The 19,657-nt window shown below is 35.4% G+C and overlaps 1 long non-coding RNA gene across 2 annotated transcripts in view; it reads left to right on the plus strand.

The window, feature by feature from the left end:
• Positions 1–19,657, plus strand: part of LOC140513093 (uncharacterized) — an 82,013-nt gene that overhangs the window by 19,246 nt on the left and 43,110 nt on the right. The window contains exons 3-4 of one of the 2 annotated variants that reach the window (XR_011970066.1): positions 6,165–6,320; positions 11,004–11,157. This is a non-coding gene — a long non-coding RNA (uncharacterized lncRNA). The remainder of the gene's footprint in view (positions 1–6,164; positions 6,321–11,003; positions 11,158–19,657) is intronic. The other variant, XR_011970065.1, reaches the window with a different exon arrangement.

Raw genomic sequence — 19,657 nt, forward strand, 5'->3', positions numbered from 1 at the left:
ATATTGTTAAGAAATTTTATTTAAATTTTCTTTTGTTCACTTCACAATAATTGATTTTCTCTCCTTTCACTGCTCTTTTTTCACCATTGGTGAAAAGAAGAGAAAAACAAAACAAAACTCTTATAACAAATATATAGTCAAAAAGAGCAGTTGCCTGTTCATATTTCCACAGGCATTGTTTTCCTCCACATGGTTCCTGGGCTGGAAACAAAATTTGTGATCCAAAGGACTTTATTATTCTTAAAACATTTGGGGACTGATTCCAACTCTGCTCTGGTGGTAAATGGTGGTGGTGATGGTTTGACTAACCTAGCATAAGTTACCACATATCTTCCTTCTAGGATGCCTTGCAGCTTCAGTTGCAATGAAATCTTCAGAGTGCTTAAGTTTTATGTGATGCTATACCATGTATAACAATATACATATGAGCATATTAAAATATATGTATGTATGAAAATGTCTACAAAATTAATAAAAGATAATTTTTATGGGACAATAGCACCTGGGATATTAACTTAGATTCCTTCTATAATAAATGCAGTTCAATAATTCAACATTTATTAAGCCTGTATAATGTGAAAGGTGAGCAGTGTACTATAGTGGGTAGAGAACTAACATTGTAGCCAGGAAAACCTGGGTTTGAGTCTTGCCTCTGACACTTATTGGCTGAGTACATGTGGCAAGTCATTTCTTAGCCTCTCAATACTCTAGGCAGCTCTATGAGATAATAAATTGCAGAGAAGGGTCAGATCTGCATTGGTAAAAAGAGTTCTCAATGGGAACTCACTACATCAATGAAGTGATAGATCAATATTCTCTCTTTATCCTTGTATGCATGGCATTGTGCTCTGTGAGAAAAATAAAAATGAGAGTCCTTTTCCTCAAGGAACTTACCCTCTTGCTAAGGAGTCAATAGATGGACATTGATAACTTAATACAAACTATGCACGAAGTAAATTTAAGGTAATTTCTGAAGGAGTGGGCAGGATGAAAGAGTATAGCAGTAACAACTGAGGAAATGATGGAAGAAAGTCCTAGTATAGGAGGCACCACCTCAGCAAAGTCTGTTAGGGAGGAATGGATTTGAAGAGGCAACTACAAGGAGGGAAAATATTTCCCTGAAGGTGGACAGATTTTTCTTTTATTCTAAAACTATATATTATAGAATGAGTGACAATCTGCTTTAGTAGAGGGAGTTTCCTATCCTAAAGCAATCACAAGCTCAGACCCTAATGATTCTAAATAATGTCAATAAAGCCCTACTCCAATGTGTCATCCACAGAGAAACATAAGCTCTGCTAGGTTTTACCAAGCTGAAAAGGCTTTCAGGCATATGCATGGTGGTAATGAATGAATGAATGAGTGGATGTGCATAAATGAATGAATGAATGCATGAATGAATGAATGAAAATGCTATTGCCATCTGAAGATCAGGTTGGTTAAATTCAGTGGAATTTATCTCCAGAGGACCAGCCACAGTCCTCTGACTTCTTTCTTTTAAAAAAATATTAATTTTAAACATTGATTTTTAAAAAAAATTAGTTCAAAATTCTTTTCCTCCCTCCCATTCCAAACCCACTCATTGATAAGACAAGCAATATGATATCAATTATACATGTGAAATCATGTAAACATATTTCCATATTAGCCATTTTACAAAAATAAAATGGAAGAAATGTAAAGAAAGTGAAAAAATATATGCTTCTCTGTGCTTCATCACTTCTGTCTCTGAAGTGATTTTCATTTTTCATCATGGCTCCTTTGAAATTTTCTTGGATCATTGTCTTGATAAGAGTAGTTAGGTCTTTCACAGCAGATTATCATTTTAACATTGCTGTTTCTATGTATAGTGTTCTCCTGGTACTTCTCACTTCACTGTGAATCAGTTAATGTCTTCTCAGATTTTTCTGAAGCTATCTTACTTGTCATTTATTATATCACAATAGTATTCCATCACAAAAAATAGACTACAACTTGATCATACATTGGCTAATGAGCGTCCTTTCAATTTTCAATTCTTTGCCATGACAATAAGAGCCACTTTAAATGTTTTTGTATGTATAAGTCCTTTTCCTTTTTCTTTGATCTCTTTGGGATACAGACCCAGTAGTGTTATTATTGGGTCAAAGGGTATGCATAGTTATATAGTCCTCTGTGCATGGTTCCAAATTGTTCTCCAAAATGACTGGACCAGCTCAAAGTTCCATTAAGAGTGCATTAGTGTCCCAATTTTTCCACATCCCCTCCACCATTGATAATTTTCTTTCTCTGTCATGGTAGCTAATCTGATAGCTGTTTTGTAGTACTTCAGATCTGCTTTAATGTGCACTTCTCTAAACAAAAACAGTTTTTTATGTGACTATTAATAACTTTGATTCCTTTTTCTGAAAATTGCCCATTTATATCTTTAACTACTTAACTATGCATATTTCAGCACATAATCACTGTCACCACATTATCATCACATCCATATTTTTCAGTCCAAAATTTGGCTTATAATTTTTCATTGCATAATTGTAGCATAATTGTATAATTCTGTTCACCACACTGCTTAACAGCAATATATTCATCGGTGGATATAGATATGCATTTATCTGTTGCACGCTGCAAGCCATGATTCTAAAATTCTCAGTGCATGTGTATTGTTAGTATTCCATTTTAATTTATGTTCATGAGTATTCCATGCATCTTATTCTTGCACCAACAACAGCTTTGTAATAAGTGATTTTTAAGTAAAACTGGCACACTTTAAAAAACTTCACATAATGAGTGTATGTATTTCTTTGCAAAAATCTGGCATAAAATATGTGGTGTACTTATCAGTTGGGGTATGGGTCTTATTTTTTATAAATTTGGCTAGCTTTCCTACATATTTGAGAAATGACACCTTTATCAGGGAAACTTGTCAGTTGTCAGAGAAACTTATCAGAAAGATTCCCCTTTCTCAGTTTCCTACTTTCCTTTTAATGTTGGCTACATGGGTTTTTTCATGTAAAATTTTTTTAATTTTGCATAATTAAAATTATCCATTTTACTCACTGGGGATCCTCTCTATCTCTTATTTGGTCAACTTTCTCCATGTTCTCCTAATTTATTTATGATATCACCCTTTATGTCTCAGTCATGAGCCCATTTCCACCTTATTTTAGCATATGGTGTGAGATCTTGATCCTTGTTTCCATTAAACTGCTTTCCAGTTTTCCTAATAATTTTTTTTTTTCAGATGATGAGTTCTTGACTCACAAACTTGGATTTCCATACAACTAGCTCTTAGCTTTATTTATCATCATTATTTCAATTATTTTTCTACTTTCAATTTTAAAAATCTCTCCCTTGATTTTCATGATTTCTATTTTTAGGCATTTTTAATTTGCTCTTTTTTCTAGGTTTTTTTTTCATTGAATGCTCAATTCCTTGATTTTTTCTTTCTCTCTTTTACCAATATACAAATTTGGAGATAGATATTTTCCTCTAAGTACTACTTTGGCTGCATACAACAAATTTTGGTAAGTTGTCTCGTTGTCATTTTAAACAAAATTATTGATTGTTTCTATGATTTGTTCTTTGACTCACTGTTTAGAATTAGATTATTTAATTTCCAATTAATTTTTAATCTGTGCTTCCATGGTCCTTTACTGAATATAATTTTTATTGTATTATGATCTGAAAAGGGTGAATTTAATATTTTGGCTTTTCTTCATTTGTTCATGAGGTTTTTATTCTTTAGTATATGATCAATTTTAGTGACAGTGCCATTTACAGCTGAGAAAAAGGTATGTACTCCTTTCTATTTCCATTCAGTTTTCCTGAGAGTTCTATCATATATAACTTTTTTAAAAAAAGAATTTTATTTATTTCCTTAACTTCTTTCTTATTTACTTTACGTATAACTTTATCTCACTCTGAGAGGAGGCATGTTGAGGTCCTCCACTAGTATAGTTCTATTCTCCTTTATTTTGTAACTCATTTAATTTTTCCTTCAATAATTTGGATACTGTGCATTTGGTATATATGTGTTTAGCACTGATATTACTTCATTGTGTGTGGTACATTTTACCAAGATGCAGTTCCCTTGCTTACCTATTTTAATTAGGTCTGTCTTTACTTTTGCTTTGTTTGATTGCTACCCCTTACTTTTTTACTTCAGCTGAAGCATAATAGATCTTACCCCAGCCTTTTATTGTAACTGTGTGTGTGTTTCTGTTTCACACGTTTCTTATAAATAAACATTGTTGGATTGTAGTTTCTAATTCATTTTCCTTTCTGCTTCTGTTTTACAGATGAGTTCACCCCATTCACATTAACAGTAGCAATTTCAACTTGCATTTCCCTCCATCCTGTTTTCTTCTGTTTATCCTTCTTTCTTTATTTTTATCCTGTTCATTTTCAAAAGTCTGTTTTGCTTCTGATAACTGCTTCCTTCAGTCCATCGTCCTTTTTACTACTGTCCCCTTTTCTCTTATCCTCTTCCACTCCTACTTTCCTGTTAGGTAAGATAGATATTTATGCCCAACTGATTGCTGGACATATATATATGTATAAGCACACATGCATGTGCACATGTGCATGTACACACACACACACGCTCCCCTCTTTGAACAAATTCAGTTGAGTGTAAGGTTAAAGCATTGCTTCTTCCCATTTCTCTATGTTAAAAGCTCTTTCTTACATGCTTCCTTTATGTGAGAAAAAAATTTCCATTTTTACCTCTCCCTTCTGCAGTGAATTTTCTTTTGCATTCATCCATCTTCTTAGGTCATCTCAACAAAATCTATGTAAAGTGCTTCTAACCATGCTAAGTATGATAAAGTTCTTAGGAGTTGCACATAGTATTTTCCTATATAGGAATATAAACAGTTTACCCTAATTGAATCCTTTATGATTTTTCATTCATGTTAACCTTTTTATGTTTCTCTTTAGTCTTTTTCTTATTGAAAATCAAATTTTCTATTCATCTCTGGTCCTTTCATCAGGGATTTTTGAAAGTCCTCTATTTCATTAAATATATACATTTCCCCCCTAAAGGATAATACTCAGTTTTCCTAATAGGTTAGTATTGGTTGTAATCCTAGCTTTTTCCTTCCACAACATATTCCAAGCTCTTTTCTCCTTCAGTGTGATAGCTGCTAAATCTTGTGTGATCCTGACTGTTCCTCCATGGAATTTGAACAGTTTCTTTCTAGCTGCTTAAGGTATTTTCTCTTGACAGAGGAGCCCTGGAAGTTAGTTATAATATTCCTGGATATTTTCATTTCAGAATCTCTTTTGGGAGGTAATTGGTAGATTTTCTCAATTTCTATTTTACTCTCTGGTTCTAGGCTATTGGGGCAGGTTTCCTTCATAATTTCTTGAAATATGGTGTCTAGGCTTTTTTATTTTCACCATAGTTTTCAGACAGATCAAGACTTCAAAAATTTTCTCTCCTACATACGTTTTCCACATCAGTTGTTTTTCTGATGAAATATTTTCTTCTATTTTTTCATTCTTTTGAATTTGTTTTTTTATGTGCCATGGAGTCATTAATTTCAATTTGTTTCATTTTGCTTTTTAAGGAGTTCTTTGATTCAATGAGATTTTTGTATATCTTTTCCCATTTGACTGATTCTGCTTTTTTAAGTAGTTATTTTCGTCAGTGAAATTTTGTACTTCTTTTTCCATTTGACCAATTCTGTTTTTTAAGGTGTTATTTCCTATAGTGCTTTTTCTACTTTTTCATCTTGGCTCCTCTCTTGGAAGTCTCTTTCTGAATATTTTTGGTGATTTTTGATGTCCATATCTGTGACGGGGGAGGGAGTACCTTCTGAAATGGATTTTAAAGTGTTCAGAAATTCTTTTTTCTACCAACCTTTATAATATATTGTGTTTCTGATGTTACATCATGTCTTCTTTGACTCTTGTTTTAAAATGCTAGTCATCAGTTGCAACCTAGTAATTTGGGCAATGAATGTCTGAATTAGTGAATTACTAGAGAAATGACTATTGTCATCTGAAAGTATCCATGTACTTTTAAAAGTATCTTACTCTTAGCGAGGAGAAGATCATTTCTTGTGGTGAAGGTATGAATGAATTTATTGAACTGGGAAGCAATCAATCAAAAAGCATTTATTTTACTTTTTGTCTTTATTTAAAATTTTATTTTAAATTCAATTTTATTTTATTTGCAGATCGCCCTTCACTTTCTTCTTCCTCCCCCACTGGGAAAGCAAGAAAAAGAAAACTCCTGTTACAATATGTCTACAAGCAAAACAAACTACTGAATTGGCCACATAAAAAAAAGATTTCAATTTGCCCTCTGAGTTCTATCGCATCTTTCTGAAGAGGTAGGTTGTATGTTTCCTCATGAGTCATCTGGAATTGTGATTGGTCGTTGTGTTGATGAGAATTCCGAGTCTTTCAAAGTTCTGCAAATATTTACATACTATATGCTAGGATCTGTGCTAAGTAATGAGCACACAAAAAATAGAAACAATTCTTTCCCCCAAGGAGTTAACATTCTTTATGGGGATAAAATATGCATAATATATACATTTATATGTGTGCATATGTACATGTATCCAAACATATATATGACTACATACAATATATATATATATATATGCAAAATACATAGAAAGTATGATACATACTCATACACATGTATATATGTATATACTCATACATATTCAAACACACACATATGTATGTGTATATATGAATACATGCATACATATACATTAATATACATATATGTGTTGGCATGTGTATATGTGTATGGAGAGAGTCAATCAACAGTAGGAAGGATCAAAAAAATCCTTATGTGGAAGGTAGTGTTTGAGGTGAGCCATGATATATTATAAGCTAAGGATTCCTTCTATTAAGTGGAGGTGAAGGAGTATAACTGCATTCCACACGTTAGGGACAGCTTGGGCAAAGAAGGAAGATTAGGTGTTATATGTGAGAAGCAGCAAGAAGACCAGTTTGACTGGACTCAAAGAGGGAGAAGGAAATTGTGTTGAGTAGAAATTTTGTTAGCCTTGTGAATTGTTAAAAAAAAAAATCTCTGTAGGCAGTATAGAGTGAGAGAAGTAATATCCCCATGAGAAGGATGGAAAGGAAAACTACCAAAAAATTATTAGGATTGTGGGGGGAAAGGACTGGAGATAAAGCATTCCAAAGGTGGGCAAATAAATCAAATGATAGGAAAACTGTACCTCCCCTCCCCCCATCAACAGCTGAGTAAATACTTTGCTTTTCTAACATTTATTACTTGAAAAAATAAAATTCGAATTCCCAACCTCCAAGTTGCCAAAATGAATAATAATAATTATAAGAAGGACTGCTACATAATGGTCATTTTAATTACCATGTTTTTCTCTTCTGTGATATAATTAGCTTTTTTTTTCTTTTTTGGAAAGTCTTGAAGGAGTCTTTTGCAGCTGGTTTTATATCTTGTGTATTCTAATGAGCATAATTATATCTTCCATGCAGCGATGTCCAAGAGTCAGTGAAAGTAAGCATAGTTAGACACTGAAAAATTTGTATTGTGAAAAGGACGATGTTTTCTGAAGGCATTTCTGAAGGAAGACTTCTCCTTTCTAGGGAATGACTCTACTGCAGGGGAAAATCAAAACTTTAACCTTCTTTACCACTGGGTATAACAAGAGGGCCTTTGTTTGTGTTCTGTTATAAAGTGCAGCAATTTCTCTGCAGAGTTTCTGGTTAAACTCTAATGACAATGCCCTGAGCATCTATTAAGCAGAAGATTCTGCTGTCCTCTACAAAGACTTCCTGCCTGTCTCTGACTTCAAGAGTTTATGACTGTTCTCAGAATCGTTCTACATTGTGGACATTCAAATACCAACTGACAGGACCCCAGATAGACATATTGGATGACAATGAAAAAATTCCCCTAGCATAGGTTTTACCATAGAGAGCAAAAACAGCCCACAGTAAGTGACAAGTCAATTATGCAAGGCATAAGAATGTTCTGTCTGATCTGTCCCCGTAATTAGGCTGAGAGTTATAGTTCTTACTGTATTCCACTCTAGGCATTGTAACACAAAGACTGTCTGATCCACGTCTAATGCTTAATCAATCAATCAACAAGCATTTATTAGGTACTTGATAGCTACCAGGCACTGTACTGGGTTCTGAGAATATAAAGACCCTGTGCTCAGATGATAGGAACAGAAAATACCCTATGGCAGCAGCTGCCATAGTTAAGCAGGATAGTTAAGCATTGCATTATAAAACCTCAAAACTACATTTCTTTGTACTTCAAATTTCTGCCTTTGAATCTGGAATATTCCTTTGTCCTTCTGTTAAAGGTAATTTATAACCTTTAGACAGTAACCATTTATTGTTTTATGGACGACATGAGACCAAGACCCAATCTGAAATGACTGTTTGTGGGAGATGTAGGACAATAGTGATATTCTCCCAAGTAGCTCTTAGCCCTTCAAATGGACTATCTCATAATATGCTGGGAATTTTTGAATGAATAAGTCTTCCAGAGTCTTGCAGCTTCTCCTTGGACTGGTTGTAGAACTGAGGGTCAGGGTTATAGAATTTCCCCCACCACAGGGGAAATATCAAACTCTACACGCATGGTAAGCTCAAGTTTATGTGTAGGCTCAGATAAGTCTAAGTTTGGATCTTTGGTCCCTGGTTGCTACTTTTGTTTTCTTACTTTCCTGAATGTAAGTGACCAAATAGTAATCTTGAGATAGACATATTCAACCTTGGAATTGCAAACCTGTTTGTTTGAGATGTTCAGAGATCCTAGATTGTTGTGTCAGAGTTGATAGGCAATAGGCTGAGTTTCTGCATTGAAAAGAGTGACCACTGCTAGGGAGTAATCTCAAGCCCTGGCCAGGTTTTCCAGAACACAGGAACCTGTAGGTCAATTCAGAACTGAGGCGAAATATCAAATTATATTCTTCAGCTCCACAAGCCACATTACATTTGATGTTCTAACTATCAATTTCCTAGGACAGTGTAGTACTAAATTGTTAAGTTTATTTGCTACTGTGTGACTGTTTTTTGTGTTAAGCATTTCTTTAGTATAATAGCTGCGCTATACCTGATCCACTCTGTAAATTGAGTGCCTTTCTACTACCCTCTTTGGGGAGAACTGAAATATAAACTAAACCTAAACTTTCAGTAGTTTCCTCTGAGACTCTAGGTTGGTGGTATAAAGAGCCGAGGCATAAAAGAAAAGAGCATTATTTCTCTCATTCTAGGTCAGGACTTCCCTAGAACTGAATCTAGTCACTGCATGCTTTCCTGAGTTGGAACAGAGGGGCTACAATGGAGAAAGAGAGGACAGAGCTCAAACTCCTTGGGCTCAAGTTGTGGTGTTTATTGTTATACTTTCATCTTCCCTAATATTAACCTAATGAATTGATTTCCACATAAGTGTTTTCTATATTTTAAGTTCTAGACTTTCTCAGAACAAGAATGTTCTAGAATTAGGAAATGATCTTTATGTATATAAAGATATTATTTACATTAAATTATTATATTAATTTACATTTATTTCACATTAATTTGCATTAATTACATTAAATATATACATTATATATACATACATAAACACACACATATATGTGTGTATATATATATGAATATTTATGGATATCATGGGGTAGTTTTCTCATAAGGACCTTTCTTAGCATGTACTACTAAATGTTTAACAATAAGTTTCTGCAAAAAGAATCTATGCGTGATATATTTTTAAGCTTTATCTCCATTATTAATACTTTCTTTGGTGATTTTTGAGGTTCAGATACTTACACAGAAAATTTAAAGGTTGATTCCCAAGAGCTAGTTCTAGCTGGCTACAACTCACCCTTGACTTTATTTTATCCTGGATCTCCTCTCTATATGCTCTTTCTCTCAGTGATCTCATTGACTCCCTGAGATTCAGCTTTTATCTCTATGCAGATGACTATAAGATCTGTAATTAGTCTTAGTGACTCTTCGCAGAAAGAGGAGGCTGTATTAAACAGTAGCAAGACTATTGCATTGAGTCAGAGGATTTGGGTTCAAATCATACTTCTGGCACTACCTATCTATGTGCCTAGGATACTACTTAGCGCACGTCTCTAAGCATCAGTTTCCTCATCTACAAAATGAGTGAGCCAGATTAGATGACCTCAGAGATTCCCTCTAGTTGGGGATGTGTGATCCTATAATCCTGAACCCTAGCCCTCCATTTTGGTGATGACCACATTTGCTCATTGAACATTTCCACCTAGATATCCGCTATGCATTTTACCTTCACCATGTCCCAAACAGAGCTCATCATTTTTCCTCACAAATGCCCTCATTTTTCTTAGTTTTCCTATTTCTATTGTCACCACCATCCTTCCAGTCACCCAGATTTGCAGCATCAGGGTCACCCTTTCCTCACCCCTCATTTTCCCTGTCCATAGTCAATCATTTCCCAAGTCTTATCAATTCTACCTCCACAATATCTCTCACATCTGTCCCTTTCACTTAAATAACCCCCACTCTTGTTTAGGCAACCCACTTGGACAATTATATTGTCTTCCTAATTATTCTCTTTAGTTCTAACCTCTTTTCCTCTCTGATTTACTTTCCTCATAGCTTCCAGATTGTTCTTCCCAAAGGGATATTTGCTATTGTACCTGTGGAAGGTGGTTTTGATGCATGATCAAACAACAGGAGGAGATCATGAAATCTGAAGTTTCCATTAGTCTTCCAAATTCTAAAATTCCAGACAAGAGGTGATTTCCCTTAGGGGCTATGTGCCACCATTTATTCATGAAGTCTGGAGAATATTTCTATTTGTGTTTCAGAATCTTGTCTATGGGGACTGATCTGGACCACTAGTGCTTTAAATCCCATTGCAAATAAGACCCTACCTTTCAATAAGAAAGAGGGAAAAAAGACTACAAAGAAAGTATTTAAAATCAACCTTTGGAAGTTTGGAAGAGGAGACTGGCTTCAATGGACATTAAAAAAAAAAAACTAACTAGGGTTGCCACCATTCTTTCTAGGTCAACTTTGGGCAATGAGATGAGGACAGCTACCTCTTTCCTGCAGATTTCTACTGTGCATTAGTGAACATCAGTTAGCTGAAACCTGGATGATCTCACTGGACATATCACAATCCTGATTAAAAAGTTCCACTGGCTCCCAAGTGCCTCTAGGGTAAAATACAAATTCAAACTGTTTTGACACTTAAAGTCCTTGGTAATTTGACCCCAGTGTGCCTTTTCAAGTTGATTATATTTCACTTTCCTGGCAAACTGGCCTACTTACTGTTCTTTATACTAACCATAGCAATCTGCCTTTGTGCAAGCTGCCCACTGCATGGAAAGCATTGACTTTTCACATTTGCCTTGTAGAATCTCTAGCTTCTTTCTAGACTCACTCAGCTCAAATACCATTTCTAAAATGAAATTTATCCTCACTCCCTTCACCTTCGTTATGTGCCCAGTATTATTCTAGATATTGTAAGGGATAATAACTGATATTTACATAACACCAAGGGTGTGCTGGATCTAGCTGAAACTAGAAGAGCCAATTGTTAAATTTTAGTGTGAGAATTTACGTCTTGGGAATAAGCAAATATTAAAAATCAGGGCTGGATTTTTTTTTTGGTTCTGTTGCTTGTTTAGACTTAAGAAAGTGATAGAGAAAATGGTAATAATACTTACCTTCCAGAGAGCCAGTTGTTAAACATTTACTTGCACATCCTTTTATAAGACTTAAAAATTTACAAAGAATTTTATATACATTTTCTCATTCGAGACTCATACCAACAATGGATCCCCATTGCACAGAAGAGGAAGCCAAGGCTCAGGGAAATGAAATAATTTGCCCAGTTTGATACAACTATTTCATAGTTGCTCACCTGAAGATTTTCCTAGGTGGACTCACCAAAGTAAAGTGTAGGGGGAAAGGGGCAGCTAGGTAGAGCGGTGAATAGAGCACTGACCCTGAAGTCAGGAGGACCTGAGTTCAAACATAGCCTTTAACACTTACTACCTGTGTGCCTCTGGGCAAGACACTTAATCCCGATTGCCTTGCCAAAAAACCAAAATAAAGTACGTGAGCCTTTTTCAAAGTCAGGAATTCTAGGGAAGACATGTTATTCTCCTCCTCCCCTCCCATGCCTATTTCTCTTGTGAAGGGACAGAGGAAATGCAGCATAGTTCCTTCCCAGCTGTTGTTCAGATCATGAAATCCAGAATCATTTCTCATTAAATGAAGGAGTCAAGAGCTCTAGAAGGTAGGGCCCTTCTAGGGTTATTCTGATAAGCTGATTTAAGCAGGGTTTTCTTTGGGGGGTGCTTAAAGGGGAGTAAATCTGGATCCCATGATTTCATTGCTGTAGAAAAATCCCAGTGTGGGAAATCTTTCTATCACTACCAAACAGCAGCCCACCTACAAATTATAACAGTCTTAGAGGTATGGAGAGGTTAAATGACTTGCCCATGTTTGCAACAGCTAGTATGTGTCAGAGGCGGGATTGCTCTCTTCCTGATGTGAAGAACAGCCCTTTATCATCAGATTGTCTCTCTTAAACTACAATGTTAATGAATAATTAATGGATTCTCCTCCCATGCAATATTTGATTGTTTTTCTTTCAGTAAGAGGGCTTTCAATGACTGAGTAATGTAATTCCCCTAGGTATCATGATAGAACAAATTGACAGATCTTTTTGAACAAGTGGAGCTTTTGTGTTTTGAAATTACACCAGAAAATGGAGGGATCAGGCCTAGGTAAAGTTGATGATTGCTTGGCAAATAAAAGTGGATTTTAGGGGATGTTGTATTTTCCTTGATTTGTCATTTTTTTTAAAAGAATCATTTTCAACTACTCTAAACTAACCGGTTAAATTACTCTACCATATTTACACAGTGCTTTAGGGTTTACAAAGCACTTTTCCCCCCCATAACAAAAGGCAATGAAAGTATTTGCTCCATTTTTACAGATGGGGAAACTGAAGTTCAAAGGTTAAATGACTTATCCATGTTTATGTAGCTAGCAAGTGTCACAGCAGGACTTTGAACTTAGATATTGTGATTTTAGAACCAGCATTCTTTCTGTAATTTAGAATATAAGAATGCTTTTATGAGAAAATTCTTCTTATCTTTTAGGGGTGGCTATATTTAAAGGGCATTCTTCCCTTGAGAAAAAAAATCATTTCCTAACTCATACCTGAATCATGACCCTTAGGAATAAATTTCTTTGTCATAATCAAGGCTTTCCCCATGCATCCTCTTTTAAAAATCAAATATCAAAGTTCTTTGTGGTTCAAAATTTCTTCTAATTGGACAAAACAGTCAGATGGACAAAAAAAAAGTCTGGAGAATGAGCACATCTTGTCGTCCTATTTTGTTGAAGCCTGCAGGCTGAGGAAAGGGACAAAAGAAATCTGCTGTTATTTCTCAGACTGGAGAAGAGCAACTCAGTTTGGTGAATAAGAGCTAATTAGCTTCCAGTAAGGTTCATGCTGTGACTCAAGAAAAGTTAGTTCCACTTCATTTCTTAAGGCTTTGTGAGTGAATGAATGGATGAATCACGTTTAGCAGGACAGCAGTAAACACAGATACCAACCCTAGGGATATATATTGGAAGTTGTGTGTTCCTGAAGGAACTTTCTTGTCTAATATAGGCACCATAATAAAGGGAAAGTCATTAGAGGTTAACATTTCATATCTAAATATTAAAAAAGAATTATCTTTATGTTTATGATTGTCACTGGGATAGAGTGGAACAAATAAGCAATACAGAATCTGTTCTGTGATTGAATATCTGTATGACTGTGGCCAAATTCCTTCATCCCTCTGAGCATCAGTTTTCCTAGCTTTAAAATGGAGGTAAGAACACTTTCACTGAAAACTCTAGATGGCAACAGAACTTAGATAGAGGATGTCAAATCTTGCTTTAGACACTAACTATATGATCCTGAGCAAAGTCATTTAACCTTTCTCAACTTAATTGCCTCATCTGTGCTATGGCCATAAATAATAGCACCTACCTTCCAGGCTTGCTGTGAGGTTCCAATGAGATGAGTGCTGTAAAAGTGCTTTGCAAACTTTAAGGTGATAAAGAAATGCTAGCTATAAGCCTTATAGGGCTGTTGGAAGAAAAATACTTCATAAACTGGGGAGCACTAGTTCATTGTGAGCTATTACTACATTGGACAAAGGTTATTTATCAAGATATTGGGATTAAAAAAAGTTGATTTGTGTTCAGGGTTTGCTCGGGTAAAGGTGTAAAAGTCTATATGACAAAGGTATGTGGAGTCTACAATGTGTATCATCCTGAAATCTTATTGATGGGATAGCATGGAATGGGTTTGTTGACTCTGACTGGAAAACTCTGTCTCCTTTCTAGACTATACCTATCATTTGAATGGATATTCTTCTGCAAACTTTGGGGATTATCTGCCTAAACTTCTGTGTGAATGATTTAATTTACCTGATTACACATTTTGTTCCTGTAAAAATGTATTTAGTTATTGTCATATGCATGTTATCTCTCCCACTTTCTGCCAATCAATTGATTAAAAAAATAATTAAACCCTAGTAACAAATATGTGCAGTCCAGAAAAACATTCTCACATTTGCTGTGTCCAAAAACATATCTTATTCTGCATTTTAAGTCCATTATCTCTCTGGCAGGAGTTAGGTGATGTGTTTCATATTCAGTGCTCTGGTCTTGTGGTTTATCCTTGAAATAATCAAGTTTTTTTTTTCTTTATAATATTATTATATAGTTTTTTTCTTGGTTCTGCTTAGTTCACTCTGTATTGCTTCATAGGGATCTTTTCAGTCTCCTCTTAAACTGCCCATTTTGTAATTTTCTACTGTATATTCTATTATATGTACATATTCTATTTATATACTACAATTTGTTTAACAGTTCCCTTAAAATACAGCACTCTTCTAGTTTCTAGTTTTTGGCTTTAGGAAAAGAACTGATATGTTTCCTCTACAACTGTCCACTTTTTAATTGTTTTTATGATGGGGTAATATTCCATTTTATTTGTATACCATAATTTGTTTAGCAGTTCCCCAAAATGTGGGCATCCCCCTTAGTTTCTACTTTTTGACCAGGAGGAAAATAGCTGAGAAGAATATTTTTATGCACTTGAGTCCCTTTTCCTCTTTCTATTATATGTTGGGGGAAAAGACCTAATAGTTTTACCACTGGGTCAAGAGGGATGCACATCGATCTATATTTGTTTATTATCTTCTTGATAATTAAATGAGCAAACTGTTGAATTATTAAAAGAAGGCAAGATAGCAATTGATTGAATGAAGGGAGTGTAAGAGAGTGAAACATCAGGGATGACTCGGATTACATATCTGACTGACTTGGGAGGATGATGGTACCCTCAATAAGAATGGGAAGTTTGGAGAAAGGACAGGTTTAGGAGGAAAAGATAGAAACTGTTTTGTCCATGATGAGTTACAAATGTTTATAGGATATAGGGTTGGTTATAGGATAGCCTATGGGATTAGCAGCACAACAATATTATTGTTATCATTTAAAATATGAATAAACTAAGACTGATAGAGATTAAATCATGTAACTATCATCTGAGATGGAATTTGGATCTTTTATGATTTTGTATTGTGTTCTTTCCATTAAACCATAATATTTGTGTGTGAAGAGATCCAAAGTGGCATGAGAAACTCAGAGGAAGGCAGATGTGGTTTCTGACTGAAGCAATCAAAGGATATGTCATGGAGAATGTAATATTTGAACTGGGTCTCAAAGGACAATAAAGATTTGTATAAGGGCATCCAGGTAGTACAGTGGTAAGAGGAAGCAGGAAGATCTGAGTTCAAATGTGGTCTGAGATACCAGCTGTGTGACTCTGGGCAAACCAGTTAAACCTTTTTGCCTCAGTTTCCTTATCTATAAATAGAGCTGGAGAAAGAAATGGCAAACCACTCCAGTATCTTTGCCAAGAAAATCGTAAATGAGTTCAGAAAGGGTCAAACACGACTGAAATAACTGAACAACAAACAAAAAAAATGGTTTGCATAGGTAAGAAGGGAGGAAATAGAATTCTAGGCAGAGCAAACAGTAAAATTGAAAGTCCAAAGGGAAAATAAAATAGAAGACCATGTTTGGAGAATATAAAATAGTCTGAGTTGGCTCAAGTATAGTAAAGGTAAAGGTTACTAAATAAGTCTAGAAAGGTGGGATGGGGCCAAGATTTGAGAGCTGTATTAAGGAGTTTGTGCTTTCTTCATTAGAAACCAGGAAAATGACATGATCATGGCCATGTTTGGTAAGATTTATCTTTTGTAGTGTGAAGGGTGGATTGTAGAGAGGAGACATGGGTGGAGAAACTGGTTAGCGAGCTTTTGCTATAGGAAAGGAGTAAAGTGGATCCGAATTAGGATGGTAACACTGGGAATGGAAGCAAAGAGATAAACAGTCATAGTAAATAATAAATTTAATACCCATTCAATTTAAATGCCTAGCCTTCTTCTGTAGTGATATTGATATTTTATTCTGAATCCATCAATAATTTTGCTTTTGGTAAATGGAACCTATAATACTGGATTCAGAGAAAGTGCTGAATTATTAGCAGCTTTTCCTAGGTTTTGCTCCTTGTATCAGCTACCTTGGGGTGGTTTCATTATAGACTAAGCATGGTCAAATGTTCTTGGAATCATTGATTCACAAGTTGTTCTATTCCTTAGGCTGTTTTTGATGTATTTTCAAAAAAAAGGTATTTTTAAGACAGTTTTAAAATTTAAAATCTGAATCTGCTCAGGAGACCTGAACTTGAAGACCTGGGGAAATTCCCTATTTTATTAATTCTGTATTTATATAAATGCAAACAGCTAGCTTCTACTTCCTTAAAAATGCCTTATAAATATGAATAAAAGAATCCATCCAGCCCTTAGAGCTGCTGCTTGGGATATTTTGTGAACCTTATATTAGAAATTCAGAAATGAAAGAAGTATAAATATTTGCTTTCAAGGTCATACAGTGAGGCTTGAGAAGAACTAGAATATACAAGATTTCCTGAGAAGGTAAGAGTTGATTTCATTATGCAGAAGAATGGCTGTTGATACCTTCATCAGGCTTGTTCACACCTTAAAACTCTGAACCTGCCATGTGGGATACAAGTCTTAGTAAATTGTATTCACATCTTTTTCTTGCTGAGTTGTGTATGGATAGAAGATCGGCATGCACATAGTGGTCAAAGGAAACAGGGGAAAAGTATGCCTGAATACATTTTCCAGTTTGCTGAAGTATCTATTATTGGTTTTTTTTTTAATCCCAGAAGGTCTTCCTACAAGGTCTTGGACTGGGAAAACTTTTCCTTCTTTTTCTACCCCTACTCCCTTCTTTTCCCTTGATATCTCATGTTCCTAAACTTTATTTTTTTCTGTATATCCCATCCTTTACCTCATAGATCTTGACATGGCTCCCATTTTTCAGAGGCCACCTTTTCACATGGGATGCTTTCAATGGTCACACATTTGCTCCTTCCATGAAATCTCTCAGCTTTCATTTATTTTGTATATCTACATTGAAAGAGAATTCATTCTCAGATCCCACACTAAAAGCTCAGGGGAAGATCTTCCTTCTTTAACAACCTCCTAGAATCCTTGTAATTGACATTGAAATGTCCTTTCCTGAGGAAACTGCAGAAATTTTGGGCAGCCTTGGATTTCACAAAGCTAAATATTCAGAAAATCTCATGAAGGGATTGAAATTGGAGGGTAGAAAGTCTTAGGACCTACAAAGTTTCCCATATTTTTCTAATTGAAAATTATTTTTCATTTTCTCTGAACTTTCATAACATAGAGTAGCTCTTTTATGCACTTATCATGTCTATCTCCTACCCTCCCCACCTTCCTTCAGCTTCCAACTAAGAGCCCATTTTCTACAAGAAGCTTTTTTCCAATCTCCCTTATTAGTGCCTTTCCTCTGTTAATTATCTCTAGTTTATCTTGTGTATATTCTCATTTGTATTCAGCTGCTTGCTTGTCTCTCATATTAGACTTTGAGTTCTTTGACATCAGGGACCATGTTTTCAAATTTCTTTGTATCTCAGGAATGTAGCACAGAGTCTGGTACATAGTAGGCACCTAACAAACACTTCTTGATTAATTATTATACCCTAATAGGTAACACTATCATTATTACAACGACTGTGTACATGCCTTATTTCCCCTATTAGAATAGGTTCTCTTCCCATAAGGTCCTTATTGTCAGAGTCCATTTCTTGTTCATCTTTGGGTTCCCATCCAAGTCTGGAATAATGCTTTGTACAACATTTTTGAATCAATGAATTAGTAAAAGAACAAAGAGGAGGAAGGCAGCTTTCAGATGAATAACCACTTATCCAGAGAATTCTTCAGACTTGTACCCTGCATGATAGTAGGTGCTAAAGACATGGCCTTAATTATATCAAAGCAATTGTTTTCAATATGAAGGTCTATTGTTTTATCAGGTGTGAAGTATTTTGAAGGATGTATATATATACACATATATACATATATATATATACAATGTCTTGTGACTGCTAAGGCATTTACATAATTGCTGACTTAGATCTTGTAAAGTTATTCATGGGTCCAATACATAAGGAAATGGTGGCTATTTTTAAAGCAATCAGCTCTTGATTTCTAGCAATGTCTCAATGTCTCTTTCCTCTAAGAACTCCTTTTTTTTTTTTTTTTAACCACACAGCTGGTGGTACAGTGATGGAATTGCTGGGCCTACAAGACAGGAAAATCTGAGTTCAAATCGAACCTCAGACACTACCTTTTTCTTCAGTTTCCTTAAGGAAAAACTAGCCTAGATTGTGTGGATTAGATGTTGCTCCTATAACATCCCATTCTTGGGTACCAAGATCATAAAGGTCTTCTAGAAGATCTTCTATAATTTAAAAGATCTCAGGGCTATTACTGGATAGTCTTGACCTTAGGATGTAAGGAAATTGGCAAAGGCAGCACTGGAGGAGGAAAAGACAAACTAGATTGGAGATTTAGCAAAAAGAATAACAACCAATATTAAGCACTCTCCTCCCTCCTTCCCCCTCCCTGAAGGAGTGATCAGATATCGAATGGAAAGAATATCAGAAATCCCAGGCTTCACTTTCCCCCTTCAGGGAGACTGAGTCCTGGATTCTAATGATCTGTTACATGTGGTCTTGGGTGATGCCATATCTTTGTAGTTCACATTGAGATCTCAATGAAATATACTGATGATGAGCAGGAGCACCAGGAGAATCAGGGCCATAGTACAGAAGATATTTCTGGCATAGTTACCAGTCCTCGTCGTGGATTAGGGTCATCTGCAGTAAGGTAGCTAAGAAGTCGTTACTCTCTTCCATGTAAGTTGTCATAGCTCCAGAATCAATATTCAGAATCTGTACCACCATCCACTCTGTTATCACTGGTTAGGACCTCTCTCTTCCTGGCAGTCTAATGGGGAAAGTGAGGAGGTCCCTTTAGAGAACATACTTTAGAAACCTCTACTGAGGGACTTCTTCCTTCTTCTGGAGGTAGATAGTCATGCAGAACTATTTTCTTTCCCCTATATAATTAAAAAGCAAAGTACTTCCCAATAGTTACAACCCTTATTTCTCAAAAGCAAGTAACCTTTCAATAATTCTACCCATTGGTCCTTGGATATAGGGCAATTATAAAGAAGACCA

Source organism: Notamacropus eugenii, chromosome 7, assembly GCF_028372415.1.
Source record: "Notamacropus eugenii isolate mMacEug1 chromosome 7, mMacEug1.pri_v2, whole genome shotgun sequence".
NCBI classification, from domain to species: Eukaryota; Metazoa; Chordata; class Mammalia; order Diprotodontia; family Macropodidae; genus Notamacropus; species Notamacropus eugenii.